The 14,218-nt window shown below is 53.0% G+C and overlaps 1 protein-coding gene across 2 annotated transcripts in view; it reads right to left on the bottom strand.

Moving 5' to 3' along the window:
• The window catches only part of NOC3L (NOC3 like DNA replication regulator), a 426,444-nt gene that overhangs the window by 179,746 nt on the left and 232,480 nt on the right, over positions 1-14,218 (bottom strand). The gene's annotated exons all lie outside the window — the stretch shown is intronic.

The following is a 14,218-nucleotide window of genomic DNA, read 5'->3' as shown; positions in this document are numbered from 1 at the left end:
AGTTTAAGGAATATGCTACTTACCAGTATGCATCTGTTCTTGGCATGTAGAGCTGCAGAGTCACACACTGAGGATAAGATCGCCATCTGGTGTTGGGCTCGGATGATTGCAGGTTGTTGTTGTCTTCGGAGAAGTCTTTGGTCACGAGGTTGGTGACTCCTCCCCTGGACAACAGTGCGCATGGGCATCCACTCCATCGGCAGATTGTTTTTCGCCATGATGGGAAAAGATGGAGTATATAGAAAAGAAAGAAAGGATGTCCATGTGTAATGTCTAAGTAAGACGGATGCTGGAACAGATACAGGTCCCGGGGAGGCGGGCGGGCGTGTGTGACTCTGCAGCTCTACATGCCAAGAACAGATGCATACTGGTAAGTAGCATATTCCGTTCGAGGCATATGAGCTGCAGATCACACACTGAGGATAGATTATACAGCAGTGCTCCCCTTAGCGGTGGTCGCCTGTATCCGTTGCAGCAGTTTGAAATAAAGTTTTTAGGACAGCCTGGCCCACGGAGGCCTGTTGTTTGGCCTGCACGTCAACACAATAGTGTTTAGTGAAGGTATGCGTGGTAGACCATGTGGCTGCCTTGCAAATGTCTTCTAAGGGAATATTGCCTAAGAAGGCCATAGAAGCCCCTATTTTACGCGTGGAGTGCGCTCTAGGGGGAACTGTGAGTGTACGTTTAGCCTTGAGGTAGCATATTTGGATGCATTTAACTATCCACCTGGCTATTCCTGATTTGGAGATCGGGTTGCCTTTGTGTGGTGGCGCGAAAGCAACAAAGAGTTGTTTTGTCTTTCGAAAAGGTTTTGTTCTGTCGATGTAATAAAGCAATGCTCTTTTAACATCTAAGGTATGTAGGGCCCTTTCAGCTACCGAGTCTGGATTTGGGAAAAAGACCGGTAGTTCTACTGATTGGTTAAGGTGGAAAGGGGAAATCACTTTTGGAAGAAATTTAGGGTTTGTCCTAAGAACCACTTTGTTACGGTGTAGTTGTAAGAAAGGTTCTTCAAGTGTAAGGGCTTGTATTTCACTTACTCTGCGCAGGGAAGTGATTGCGATAAGGAAGGCTACCTTCCATGTTAGGAATTGCAATTCACATTTGTGCATAGGTTCAAATGGGGGGCCCATGAGTCTTGTTAGAACCACATTGAGATTCCACACTGGGGCAGGTGGCAATCTTGGGGGAAGAATCCTTTTGAGACCTTCCATAAACGCTTTGATGGCTGGTACCTTAAAAAGGGACAGGTGTTGCCTATTTTGCAAGTAGGCTGCCAAGGCTGCTAGGTGTAATCGTATAGAGGAATACGCTAGATTGCATCTTTGCAAGTGTAGTAGATAGCAAATGATGTTTTGGATGGAAGCATCCAATGGATGTATGTCATTATTAGCGCAGTAGATGGCAAATCGTTTCCATTTAGCGGCATAACACGCTCTAGTAGTAGGGCGTCTGGCTTCTTTTATGATATTCATACAGTCTGGAGGGAGATTGAGGTAACCGAACTCTAAGACCTCAGGAGCCAGATCGCTAGGTTCAGTGTTTGAGGATCTGGGTGTCTGATTTCTCCATGGTTCTGGGTTAAGAGATCCGGGGAGAGGCGTAGCTTTTGATGTGGAACTAAAGATAGTTCCAGAAGTGTGGTGAACCACGGTTGACGTGCCCAAGTGGGAGCCACTAGTATTAGTGTTAGTGACTGTTGTTTCAGTTTGCGTACCACAAATGGAACTAGTGGGAGAGGCGGAAAGGCGTACGCAAATCTGCCTGACCAGTTCATCCATAGGGCATTGCCCTTCGACTGTGGGTGTGGAAACCTGGCGGCGAAGGTTGGGCATTTTGTGTTTTCGGGAGTGGCGAACAGGTCTATGTCTGGTTGTCCCCACTTTTGGAAGAAGGGGAGTAGAACCTTGGGGTGTAGTTCCCATTCGTGGATCTGTTGTGTGTGGCGACTTAGGAGGTCGGCCACTTGGTTGTGGATCCCTGGGAGATGTTCTGCTAACAGGTAGATGTTTTGGGGAATTGCCCATCTCCAGATTTGCTGTGCCAGTTGGGACAGTTGGAGAGAGTGTGTCCCTCCCTGTTTCTGTATATAATACATTGTCGTCATGTTGTCTGTGCGTATGAGGACAGTTTTGTTCTTTAGGTGAATTTGAAAGGATTTTAGTGCTAGGAACACTGCTAAGAGTTCCAGGTGGTTGATGTGGAGCAGTTTTTGTTGACTGGTCCATCTGCCCTGAGTGGTATGGTGAAGGAGGTGGGCTCCCCACCCCGTGAGAGATGCGTCTGTAGTTAGCACAACTTGTGGAAGAGGCTCTAAGAACGGTCTCCCTTTGGACAGGTTGATGGTGTTCCACCATTTCAGTGATCGAAGTGAGCGACTGTCCACCAACACCAGATCGGTAAGTTGTCCGTGAGCTTGGTTCCACTGTTGTGCTAAGCATTCTTGTAAGGGACGCATTTGAAGTCGTGCGTGTGGGACTATGGAGATGCACGACGCCATCATGCCTAGGAGCTGCATGAACACTCTTGCTGGAAGAGATGGATGAGTTTGAAATTGAGAGATGAGATTTTGTATACTGGCTATCCTGGCTGTGCTGGGATAGGCAATGGCTTTGGATGTATCTATGGTTGCTCCTAGATACTGATGTAAGTGGGAAGGTTGTAGGTGGGATTTGGGGTAGTTGATAGTGAATCCCAAATCGTGGAGAGTTTGAATCGTGCGAGGAGTGTGGAGAACGCATTTTTGGTATGTATTGGCTTTTATGAGCCAATCGTCCAGATAGGGGAAGACATGGATCTGTTGTCTTCTGAGATGCGCTGCCACGACTGCTAGGCACTTGGTGAACACTCTGGGTGCTGTTGTTACTCCGAATGGGAGAACTGTAAATTGATAGTGTTGCCCATCTACCACAAATCGTAGATATTTTCTGTGAGCGGGATGCATAGGGATGTGAAAGTATGCGTCCTTGAGGTCCAATGTGGCGAGGAAGTCTCCCTGTTGTAAAAGTGGGAGGACTTGTTGGAGAGTGGTCATGTGAAAATGATCCGAATGTATATACTGGTTTAGTAGTCTGAGATCCAGTATGGGCCTTAGTGTTTTGTCCTTTTTGGGAATGAGGAAGTATAGAGAATATACCCCTTTTCCCTGATGTTGAAGGGGGACTGGTTCTATCGCATGTTTTTGTAACAGGGATTGAACTTCTTGTTTGAGGAGAGAGAGATGATGCGAGGACATTGGACGTTGTTTGGGCGGTATGTTTGGGGGGGATTGTAAGAGTTCGAGGCAGTAGCCAGACTGGATAATTTGTCTTACCCACCTGTCTGTGGTGATGGAAGTCCAGACAGGCAGGAATTGTTGGAGTCGCCCCCCGACCGGAGTGGAATGGTCTGGGGGGAGTGGTGGCAAGTCACTGTTTGGTGGCTGGTGAGGTGCGGGTGTTGTTGTTGTTGCCCCGTCCTCGACCTTTGTTATTGTTTCCCCTATAACCTCCCCGGAAGTAACCTCTGTTAGGGGATGTTTGTCCAGAATTTTTAAAGGTGGACGTGGTCTCAGTTGATGTGTTTTTGGAGCCTCCTCTATAAAAGGAGCGACGAAAGGAACCCCGGTTTTGATGAGACTGCAGTGCTCCCATAGACTTGGCAGTTTCATTATCCTTTTTCATTTTTTCTAATGCAGTATCCACTGCAGGGCCAAATAGCTGCTCTTGGTTGAAAGGTTGAGCTAGAATTGCGGTTTGAACCTCCGGTTTAAAACCGGAAATACGGAGCCAGGCATGTCGTCTGAGTAAGACGCCAGTATTGACCGCTCTAGAAGCAGTGTCTGCTGCATCTAAGGCGCATTTAATGGAGGCATTAGATATTAATTTGCCTTCTTGGATGAGGTCGGAGGCCTGGGACTTAAAAGGTTCAGGCAGATGTTGCATAAGGTCCTCAAGTTGGTCATAATGCGCTCTATCATACCTGGCTAACAGGGCCTGGGTATTCGCAATACGCCAATGGTTAGCCGCCTGCGCGGCGACCCGTTTGCCCGAGGCTTCTAAAAGCTTAGACTCCTTGTCTGGGGGAGGCGTTTCTCCAGTTGTCTGTGAGTTAGCGCGCTTCCTGGCATTTGATACGACTAGGGAGTCTAAAGGGAGCTGGGCCTTAATGTATGCAGGGTCTTGCGGGGCTGGTCGGTACTTTTTTTCGATGCGTGGGTTGAGAACCCTAGCTCGAACAGGGTCCTTAAAGACTTCAGTAGCATGCTTTATGACCCCTTTGATCATGGGCAGTATGTGAACAGTCTTTTGTGACTGCTCAAAGGTATCAAGGAGGAAGTCCTCTTCAATGGCGTCTGTGTGCATAGTAACGCCGTGGAATGTTGCTGCCCTATTTATAAGTTGGCCGTACCCTAGGTGGTCATCAGGAGGGGAGGGCTTGGAAGGGTAGGTAGTGGGGTCAGGCATGTCAGGTATAGGATAAGACCAGTCATCCATGGGTGCTGGGTCTGGGAACGTAAAAGGGTCGTTTGGGTCAACAGGATCATCAAATAAATCAGGGTCCGCCCCTCCCCCTAAGTCATCATTATCATCCTGTGGAGGAGGTGAATGATAGGGAGATGGTAAAGGTAAAGGAGAATCAGGAGGAGGAGGGGGGGACGGGTTAGGAGGTAAAACAGGAGAGGAAGGACGAAGTGGTGAAGTAGCACAGTCCTTTTTCCGTATGGGAGCTGGGGGAGGTGTAGTGTCCAGCTTCCGCTTTTTATATGGGATGGCAGTCACATGTCCCGTTTTAGGATTGATATAGATCCGCTTCTGAGTAGGATCTGGTCGAAAAAGATCATCTGGCTCCGAAGGTGGTGTCTGTGACGTCCGCTTCGGGTCTTTATGAGCTTGTTTCGGCGGGGACGCAGTTTTCGGCTCCGATGATTTTTTCGGTGTCGACTGATTTTTCGGTGTCGACTGATTTTTCGGTGCCGACTGATGTTTCGGTGCCGACTGAGGTTTCGGTGCCGACTGAGGTTTCGGTGCCGACTGAGGTTTCGGTGCCGACTGAGGTTTCGGTGCCGACTGAGGTTTCGGTGCCGACTGAGGTTTCGGTGCCGATGGACTTTCAGGCATCGATGTTGAAGAACGTTTCGGTGCCGGTGGAGACTTCGGTGCCGAGGAACGTTTCTGTGCCGAAGGAGATTTCGGTCTTGGAGCCTGTTTCGGTGCCGACAATGGGTGTTTGGGTGCCGAGGGTGTTAAAGGCACAATTAGGTGAGGTTTGCTCGAGCCCGAGCCACCCACAGGCTTAGTTGTCTTCGGAGCCGGGCCCGAGGGCGGGGCTTCTGAAGAGGATTTCCGGTCGCGACTGGGCCCAACTGGCGGAGTCTTGACCGATGCTTTTTTGGATGGGGCAGGGGCAGGGGGGGTGGTACTCACACGCTGCCCTGGAGTGATGAGGTCATCGGAATCGTCGGCTTCGGACACGATCTCGAGATCTTCGGTGTCGTCTTCGGGAACATCTTGAGCAAAGATGTCCTCCGGTTCTGGAGCTGGTTTGGCCATAATATGGCGTCGAGCTCTTCGGTCCCGGAGGGTCTTCTTCGAACGGAAAGCGGAACAAGCTGGACAGGTGGACTCGTTGTGTTCCGGCGACAGGCAGAGGTTGCAAACCTCATGGTGGTCACTGTGGGGGAACTTCGCTCCACACTGGGGGCATTTTTTGAAGGGTGTCCTGTCCATCAGCCGCTTCCGGAACCGGTCCGAGTTGATGTCGACGTCGATGAAATGAAGATTAAAGAGTTAAATTGATTGCTGGAAGTTTTCTGCTGGAGCGGAAAAAAGTTCATCCGAACCCAATGGCGGAAAAAAACAATCTGCCGATGGAGTGGATGCCCATGCGCACTGTTGTCCAGGGGAGGAGTCACCAACCTCGTGACCAAAGACTTCTCCGAAGACAACAACAACCTGCAATCATCCGAGCCCAACACCAGATGGCGATCTTATCCTCAGTGTGTGATCTGCAGCTCATATGCCTCGAACTATGCTTTTCTGTAATGATGTAAAATTTCATGAAAATTGCCAAATTATGCGTAATTATGTAAAATGCAAATATGGCATTTAGTGCTATAGTTTAGCACAACATGTGCCCGACGCATTTGACGCCCAAAACAAAATAGTAACAAAACCCAAGAGCCGTGAATGACTGCTGCTCACATTCCAACCGTTCTAATCATGCTATATAATTTTGCCACAGCGTAATTGCTTCATTTCAGGAATTTTGGATACAACTGTAATGCAAAATTCCCAAAATGACGATGGCATAGTTGAAATTTTGTCCTGGCCCAAGTCATCTCCCCCATTCCAAACCCAATGACCAGAACTACGGTGTCTTGTTATCAGACCTCCTGACAAACAGGAATCTGCACTGTACAACCATCAACATTATGCTCTAATCGGTTCACTGTGAATGACTGCACAGCAAAGGCTAGAGTGTAAGTTTGATGAGTACTGATGGTAGATCTTCGAAGCCCACTAAAGAGTGCAGGGTATCTAGCTATTAGAAAGGGAATTGTACAACTATAATACATGTTGAGCAGAGTTGGCGCACCACAGGAGCAAACCATAGTAATGGTTTCTACAATCAGCCATGCTATATGGGCTATGGAGTCCACCCAGGCATGCAGATGAGGAACCCAAAGAGTCAAGAGGCACCATACACTAGGGTCTCTGTGGTGCATCACTTGGAGTGATGACACTCAGGAACGTAGATGAGACGACATGTGGAAATACTGTATATTTAGATTACAGAACAAGCCAGGAGAGAAAGAAGTAAGGTTGAGGATAGATGTGGGGGTGTAAATGGAGGACCAGGCCGTGATCCAGACCCAAGTGCCAATCCTGGCTCAGGTAAGAAGAAGCTGGGAAAAATCTACAAGAAGATGCTTTTAACCTTGGTACCATGCAACTGCAAAAACTGGGAGGAGGGGTTAAATAGGGAATAGAGATTGTGGGGAGGTAGCAAGGTCACATTACTATGGGCGTGGCAGAAGGTTTAAGACTACAGCACTACTAAAGAGAATGGAATCTCTTTAGTACTGAAAGGACAGGAAAGGAAGACAAAGACAGCAAGGCCCAGGAGACACTGGGGACTCGGGCTCAGGTTGGCAGTAGCAGAGACCCCCCCCCCCCCCCCCCCCCCCCACCACCACCCCAAAAAAACACTACTGGAGTAAGGACTCACACCACCGTGTAATGAATTCTGGCACTGTACTCAGAAATCAGACCAGTGCTGCATACGGCACTACAATTTAATTTTAAGGGCCATTTATTGGACAACAAATGCACATGGAACTGAGCACACTCACTGAACTTCTGCCCATGCACCACTTCGACCCCACAGGCACCAGTACAAGAGGTTATGCTTCACAGCTTTGACTATTAAAACAGTTATTAATTTTAAGTTATAGTTGTTAATATGGCGTAGTGTACAGATGAACAAGTTACTTACCTTCGGTAACGATGTATCTGTAAGAAACATTAGTTAGTTAGATTCCTCACCTTAGAATATCCCCAGGCGTCAGACTGGATCCGGAAGATTTTTCGTCAGCAATACCCCTTGCGCGTCGCTAGGCGTCGTCTGCGGCTCCGCGTCCGTCGTCGGCGTCGTGCGCCGGGATGACGTCGTCGGAGTACTTAGACGCCGCCCTCGCGCGCTGACGTCAGTTCTTGTACATAGCCTTCCGCGCCAGGAACGCAGAGCCATGCAAAGACCGACACTGGTGCCAAAAATAAAATCTAGGGGCCTGAAAAGGATAACCTTAACCCTAGATGTCAGTTCGCAGAACGGGGAGGATGGGAGGGTCGGTGAGGAATCTAACTAACTAATGTTTCTTACAGATACATCGTTACCGAAGGTAAGTAACTTGTTCATCTGAAAGAAACACGTTAGTTAGATTCCTCACCTTAGAATAGATACCCAAGCAATACCATCCCCGGTGGTGGGTCTGCGAACCAAGATCACACCAGAAAGTCCTGGAGGACAGAACGGCCAAAGAAGCCATCCCTCCGGACTTGGCTGTCAAGGCAATAATGCCTGGCAAACGTGTGTAGCGAAGCCCACGTCGCCGCCTGACAGATGTCCTGCAAAGGGACTCCCCGTCCCAAGGCAGTAGTAGCCGCAGTGGCCCGAGTAGAATGGGCGCGCAGCCCAACAGGAGGGTCTTTTTTAGCCAAGGAATAGCAAAGTTTTATACACAAAACGACCCACCGAGAGATGGTCCGTTTGTGCACAGCTTTCCCCTTCTTAGCGCCCACGTACCCAACAAAAAGCTGGTCGTCCACCCGGAACTGTTTTGTGCGGTCCAGATAAAAGGAGAGCGCACGTTTTGGGTCCAGACGGTGGAGCCTCTCTTCCTCTTTGGAAGGATGCGGAGGCGGAAAGAAGGTGGGCAAGGTGACAGACTGCCCAAGGTGAAAAGGAGTCACCACTTTAGGAAGAAAGGAGGGACGAGGCCGAAGGACAACCTTGTCCGGATGAACAGATAGAAAAGGAGGCTTTGAAGATAAAGCCTGGAGCTCACTCACCCGTCTAGCCGAGGTGATGGCTACCAGAAAAGCAGTCTTAAGAGTCAGAAGACGAAGAGGGCAATTGTGAAGAGGCTCGAAGGGAGCGCACATCAGGAATGTCAAGACCAGATTCAAGTCCCACTGAGGCATTACAAAAGGGACAGGAGGGAACGTATGTGTAATGCCTTTGAGAAAGCGTGTAACCACAGGGGACTTGAAAAGAGAAGGCTGATCAGGAAGCCGCAAGAAGGCGGAGATGGCAGCAAGATAACCTTTCAGGGTGCCCAGGGCAGAGCCCTGCTGGGCCAGAGAAAGAAGGAAGAGGAGAACCTCAGAAAGAGGGGCGGAAAGGGGATCCACAGCCTTTGCTGTGCACCATGCCACAAATTTGTTCCACCGGCAGGCGTATACCGACTTTGTGGAGGGACGCCTGGCTGCCAGAATGATATCACAGACTTCAGGAGGCAAGTCAAATGGCATCAACTGCCGCCGCTCAATCTCCACGCATGGAGGTGGAGGCTGGACAGGTTCGGGTGGAGGACCGTCCCCTGCTGCTGCGACAGAAGATCCTCCCGAAGGGGCAGACGTATCGGGGGATCGGTCAACAGACTGAGTAGCTCGGGATACCAGTATCTTCGTGCCCAATCCGGAGCCACCAAGATGACTTGGGCCCGGTCGTGCCTGATCTTCTTCAGCACTCTGGGCAGAAGTGGTATAGGCGGAAAGGCGTACAACAGACCGCAACTCCACTCGTGACGAAAAGCGTCGCCGAGCGAGTGCCGCCTTGGAAATTCCAACGCGCAGAACTGCTGACATTGCGCGTTCTCTTCGGTGGCGAATAGATCTAACCAAGGCTCTCCCCACTGCTGAAAGAGGCCTTGCGCCACTTCGGAGTTCAGACGCCATTCGTGATCCATCATGCACCGGCGGCTGAGTTCGTCTGCTCTGGCGTTCAGAGAGCCCGCCAGATGTTGAACCACCAGGGTGACGCCCTGGTGTTCCAGCCATGTCCAGAGGCGCAGAGCCTCCTGACAAAGGGTCCACGACCCCACCCCGCCCTGTTTGTTGCAGTACCACATGGCGGTGGTGTTGTCCGTGAACACCTGCACGACACTTCCCCTGACAGAGGGAAGGAAGGCTTTCAGTGCAAGCCGGATCGCTCTCAACTCCAACAGGTTGATGTGGAGACGAGACTCCGCCGGAGACCAGAGGCCTCTGATCTCCGCCTCTCCCATATGGCCACCCCATCCCAGGAGGGACGCATCCGTCACTACGACATGCTCTGGTTGGGGAAGGGAGAGGCTCTTGCCCTTGACCCACTCGCGGTCCGTGAGCCACCACTGCAACTGCTGTGCAGTGCCCTCCGAGATCAAGACATGGTCGGACAGGTTGCCGTGATGCTGGGCCCACTGAAACTTCAGGTCCCACTGCAGAGCCCGCATGCGCCGCCTGGCGTGATGCACTAGTAGGATGCAGGAAGCCATCAGCCCCAGAAGCCGCAACACTAGCCTGACCGAAACCCGGGATAGAGGCCGAAAGATGGGAATCAGGGCCCGTATATCCCGGACCCGCTGTTCCGGTGGATGGACCCGGAACTGCGCCGAATCGAGAACCGCTCCGATGAAGAGGAGCTTCTGAGAGGGACTCAAGTGTGACTTCGGCACGTTGATGGAAAACCCCAGCAAATGCAGGAGATCCGCCGTAGTCTGGAGGTGGGAGACGACTGCCTGGGGCGAGCCCGCCTTCAACAACCAGTCGTCGAGATAGGGGAAGACTGGAACCCCTGATCTGCGCAGATGAGCTGCGACCACCGCCATCACTTTCGTGAACACCCGAGGGGCACTGGTGAGGCCGAAGGGGAGCACGGTAAACTGAAAGTGCTCTTGGCCCACCGTGAACCGCAGGTAACGCCGGTGGGCCGGCAGGACGGGGATATGGAAATATGCGTCCTGCAAGTCCAACGCTACCATCCAGTCTCCAGGGTCTAGGGCAGCTAAAACCTGAGCCAACGTGAGCATCTTGAACCTTTCCTTTCGGAGGAAGGCATTGACGTTCCGGAGGTCCAAGATAGGGCGTAGGCCCCCTTTGCCCTTCTTGGGAACCAGAAAGTAGTGGGAATAACAACCACGACCTACTTCTGGACTCGGAACGCGCTCGACGGCCCCCTTGGCCAAGAGAGCCGAAACTTCCTCGCGGAGAAGATGCAAATGATCCCCCGAGATACGGTGGTGCTGCGGTGGCATGGCTGGAGGGGTCGTCTCGAAGGGGAGGGAGTAGCCCCTTCGGACGATTTGCAGCACCCACCTGTCCGATGTTATGGACCGCCAGTGGAGCAGGTGATGGCGAACTCTGCCGCCCACTGGCGTGGTATGGGCCTGAAAGCTCGGACTAGGAGGGCTTTGAGGCGGATGCTGCAGGGGTGGAAGTGGGCTGACCACGTCGGCCTCCATTTCCGCCACGGCGGAAGCCACGTCCGCGACCGCGCGCAGGTTGGTTCTGCGGCTGGTGGCTTTGCGGACGTGAGGAGGCGCCCCTTCCTTGGCCACGAAAGGGGCGAAAAGCGGAGGTGTGCGCCCGCGGAGCCGAGAGGCCCAAGGACTTGGCCGTAGCCCGGGAGTCCTTAAAGCGGTTCAGCGCACTGTCCGCCTTCTCACCAAACAGGCGAGTGCCATCAAAGGGCATGTCCATGAGGGTGGTCTGGACATCCCCGGAAAATGACGTGGACCGCATCCAGGCGTGGCGGCGGAGCGCCACCGTGGTCGAAATCGCCCGACCCAGCGAGTCCGTGGTGTCAAGCCCACATCGTATGGCGTGCCGTGCTGCATCCCTCCCATCGGCCAAAGCCTGGGTAAGACGCGTCCGGACCTCCTCCGGACACAGGGGCAGCACGTCCTCCACCGTATCCCACAGGGAATGGGAATAACGGTCCAAGAGACAGGCGGTATTTAAGGACCGCAGGCCCAAACTAAGGGACGAAAACAGTTTCTTGCCAAACTGCTCGAGTCTCTTGGAATCCCGATCCGGCGGAGCGGTCGGGAAGGAGGATTGGGAAGTAGAGGCCTGGATAACCAGACTCTCGGGGGTGGGGTGTTGGGACAGGAAACTGGGGTCGCCCGGAGCAGGGCGGTGGCGCCTGGCAACGTTCCGATCCACAGGAGGAACTGTGGAGGGCTTGGACCAGGTGCCCTGCAGAACGTCAGTGAGGGCCTCGTTGAACGGCAGCAGGGGCTCAGTGGAGCTTGCTGAGGTTTGAAGCACCTCAGTGAGGATGTTAGTCCTCACAGCCACGGCAGGCAACTCGAGCCCAAGGGCCTCGGCCGCCTTGCGCAGCACCACAGAAAATGCTGCACCCTCCTCCGAAGCCACGGTCGGAGGAGAAGTGAATCCAGTGTCTGGCGAGGTGTCCAGCCCACTGGCCTCCCCCAGTTCATCTGCCCAGTCCTGAGAAAGCTGTGACTGAACAGCCAGAGGGTCCTCGAACCCCTCCCAGTCGCCCCCTTCTTCCGATTCCTGATAAACAGGAGGAATGATCGGAACCGGACTGTAGAGATGGTAGGACTCAAGCGGCGTCGGATGCGGCGTCGGCGGACGCCGTGCCGGCGTCGGGTCCGGATGAGGGCTAAACTGGGGTGTCGGCGTCACAGGCGTCGGCGGCGCCGGTGACGGCGTCGGTGGTTCAGGCGTCGGCGCCGGTGGAGGAGTGACTAGGTCAACCGGCGTCGACTGGGGCCCAGGCAAGGGCCCCGCGGGGACCTGCGGCGTCGAGACCGGAGTCGTCGACGGCGCCGGGGCCGGAGCCGCCGGCACGCGAGGTCGCCCAGTCGAGTCCGCGGGGCCCGAAGGCGCGCCAGCGGGCGTCGACGGCGGGGCCAGGCTCCTCATGGCCGAGAGGAAGGCACTGATCTCCGCCGGCGCCGCGTCAGCCCCAGGGACCGGAAGGTATGGGGGCGGACGCGGCACCTGCGGCTCCGCCGGAGCCGCGGGGGTGGAACCACCCTGACCCTCGGCCGAGTCGCGCGACCGGCGAGGGGAGTCCGAAGAGCGATGACGCCTCTTGGACTTCTTTGAGCGTTTGGACTTACCCGACGACTTGGAGCCGGACGAGCGATGGCGTCGGCTAGGGCTCCGCGAGCGATCCTTGGACCTCCTCCTGGACCGGGATCGCGCACGACGCGGAGCCGAGTGGCGAAGCTCGAGAAGCTTGCGGGACCGCTCCCGCCTAGCCTTCGAAGTCAGGGCCTGACAGTCGTTGCACGACTCCGCGTCGTGGTCGGGGCCTAAGCAGTAGAGGCACCGGCGGTGGTGATCGGTCACCGACATCAGTCGATGACAATCCTCGCAAGCCTTGAACCCAGGCATCCTACCGGCACCAGATGTCGACAGACAAGGATAAAAAATGATCAAAAAAGATTTAGTCAAAAAAGACTAAAAGGGGTAGCTCTCCCGGATCTGCGCTTACTGGCGCGGAAAAAAGAAGAACTGACGTCAGCGCGCGAGGGCGGCGTCTAAGTACTCCGACGACGTCATCCCGGCGCACGACGCCGACGACGGACGCGGAGCCGCAGACGACGCCTAGCGACGCGCAAGGGGTATTGCTGACGAAAAATCTTCCGGATCCAGTCTGACGCCTGGGGATATTCTAAGGTGAGGAATCTAACTAACGTGTTTCTTTCAGATGCAATAATTGCTGCTCTCCTCAGGTTTCAGCTCAAAAGAAGTGGACTGTGAAACCAGCTGGAATATTGTGGGACGAATCCGATCCCTGCCGCAGTGAAGTAATCCAAATGCCCCAGTGTACCACCTCTTCTTTTTGAAACAAGCATTTTCTAGCGCCCTTTTCTAGCAAAGTGCCTTAATGTTCTTTGTGAAGGTTTGCTAGAAGATACCACGCACAGTGGACTCTCCACTGACAGGCCTGCATTGCTCAGTTTCCCTTTGCAGCCTTCCTCATAAGGAGTGCTGCATCAGGCTGTACGAAACTGCCTGGAACAATGTCATATCAAACCAGGGTCCGTGCTATTCCCGTGCTGGCTAACAACTTATTCTATGCAGGGCAAGCTCCGGTCCGTCTCAACAAAAACTGGGAGCTCCTTGTGCATTTCACAGGAGTGACAAAAGGCTTAGATGCTCAGGGGGCGATAAACAGATGCTAAACTCTCTTCTTGTCTCCTGTAATAATGTCCTTAGGGATCCAGGACCCTGCCCTATGCCATTACATGACAGCAAAAGGAACAAATGATGGACGGAATGCTGAACAATGCAAACATTGGCCCTTGCTCACTGTGCCAATGGATTCAAGTTAGCCTGGCTGATGAGGAGTGTTACCCCGAACCAATTCCCAGGATGCTTGTTTCTGGTCCAGGGAGGACCTGGCTTGCCAGTTCGGGCGGGACTGTTCCCATGAAGAACAGGGTCAAGACTGATTTGCATATGGGTGGGTCTAAACTGGGATGGTGCGCAAAAGAACAATGGATTATACATAGATTTCTTGACTGGGGGTGAATGTATGATTCATTCAGCATTCCATCCATCATTTGTTTGTGGAACACATTACATGAAAGCATGCAGGGGAATGAATGTGCCCTCTTCACCCGTGCACACAAGTGCAGCAACATACTACATAGGACTGGCTCCATAAGGGCTTTAGTGCAACAAAGGGAGAGGTTGCCTATGAATGTGGCAGC

Source organism: Triturus cristatus, chromosome 1_2 (assembly GCF_964204655.1).
Source record: "Triturus cristatus chromosome 1_2, aTriCri1.1, whole genome shotgun sequence".
Lineage (NCBI taxonomy): Eukaryota > Metazoa > Chordata > Amphibia > Caudata > Salamandridae > Triturus > Triturus cristatus.
The sequence above is the reverse complement of the archived record's forward strand: the minus strand, read 5'-3'. Positions and strand labels throughout refer to the sequence as shown.